Genomic DNA, 1,748 nt, shown 5'->3' with positions numbered 1-1,748 from the left:
AAAAAAATTCTCACTGTCAATTCGAATAATCGATTTTTGCCTGAAAAAAACAAAATCGCGTTTAATTCGGCCGAAAAATTTTTCCGAGCCAAAAGAAAAAATACGTGTCTCATTATTTGGACCAACAAACAATGTATTTGAGTTTGGTCGAAATTAAAAATCATGCTCGTACCTGACCGGTTGTCTGGAAATGGAAAGCATCTACGGTTTATAGAGAATTTTATTTGCTTTTATTTCCCGTATCCTGTATTACGATTGTTCAATTGGTTCGTAAGACATACGTGATTAAGTAAACCACTATTTTTTAAAGCTGAATAACCGTAAATTGCATATATCTCGAAAAGTTATCCATAAAAAAAAATTATCTCGATTTTCGGGACCACCGAGAAATTTTAAATGGGAATTGGATAGTGGGATCCATAGAACATTTTTGCTGTAAACCAGTGTAATATAGAGATGTAACTCAAAATTTACGTTTTTGGAGATTTCATCATACAATTAATAAGCTTGATAAGGAAGGAGATTTTGTTCAGCCTAACAGATGACTTAACATCCCAAAAATGGCTAAGAAATGTGACTTTCCATCTGTCTTTTGGTATACCAACTGTATGAGTTGAACAAAGTTTGATTGCGATTTCCCACAAAATTGAAATTTTGAAATAATTCTGTATATTAAGTGTAAAAAGTGTATGCATATTAAACGAAACCTATATATACCTATGTTACTCGACACGCTAAATGGGAATCCGAGGTCCGTTAGCCTTCATCAAGTCAGGTTCGTGGTCATTTGAAGGTTAAGTAGGGAAAAATTCTTGAATAATCCTGGAGATTCATATATATGGGGCTTTACACTCGCTGAACCCAAATCCGAGGTCCGTTAGCCACCATCACGTCAAGTTCGTGGCCATTTGAAGGTCGAGTAGGGCAAAATTAAATAAACCTAATGAAATAATGAGTTGTCAAATGAAAATGCGCAAAGACTTTTTGTATGAAATATGAGCAGAAAAGCGTGTTACTCAGGTGTACGAGTAACTTTCTTTCCTGCCCATTTTTCATACAAAAAATCTTTGCGTATTTTCATTTGACCACTCATTATTTCTTATTTATTCATCGATTTTCTTCGTTAGTAATTTGTTCTTTTTTTTTTTTATTAACAGAACAGGCTTTAGCACAAATGCAAAAACCTGTTATTTTTTTAATTTTTCTTCTGTTAAAGTTTAATTTTTTCATTTTTTCATTAAAAAAAAAAATGGAATGATTAATTAATTTGTCAGAAAGTATAAGTCCTATCAGAAAGTGATGTATTACGGTTTATGTAGAATTTTATTAGTTTTCATTTGCCGTATTTAACATTAAGATTGTTAAATTGGTTCATAAGATATACATGATTAAAAGGAACCAATTTTTGCTTTAAGCAGAATAACGGAAAATTTTAAATATCTTGAAAACGTATCCATAGAAAAAAAATTAACTCCATTTTCGAAATCACGGAGCAATTCTACATAGGAATTGGATAGTGGCATCCACAGAACATTTTTGCTGTAAACCAGTGATATTACAAAAATAAGGCCCATAAATATTAAATTAAAAAAAATATATATAAAAAAATCTAATACTGGCAAAATATTTTGCTGATGTATTTGCGGATACTCAAGCTAAGAAATGCAAATACTTATTGCAATATTCGTTACTTTGTGAAAGTTGAGGGGACCACTTCGGGAATTTTTACTCACATACTTTATAAGTGT

This window comes from Rhagoletis pomonella, unplaced genomic scaffold, assembly GCF_013731165.1.
Source record: "Rhagoletis pomonella isolate Grant_MI unplaced genomic scaffold, Rhpom_1.0 Rhpom_scaffold_00002, whole genome shotgun sequence".
Taxonomy (NCBI): Eukaryota; Metazoa; Arthropoda; class Insecta; order Diptera; family Tephritidae; genus Rhagoletis; species Rhagoletis pomonella.
Note: the sequence above shows the minus strand (reverse complement) of the source record.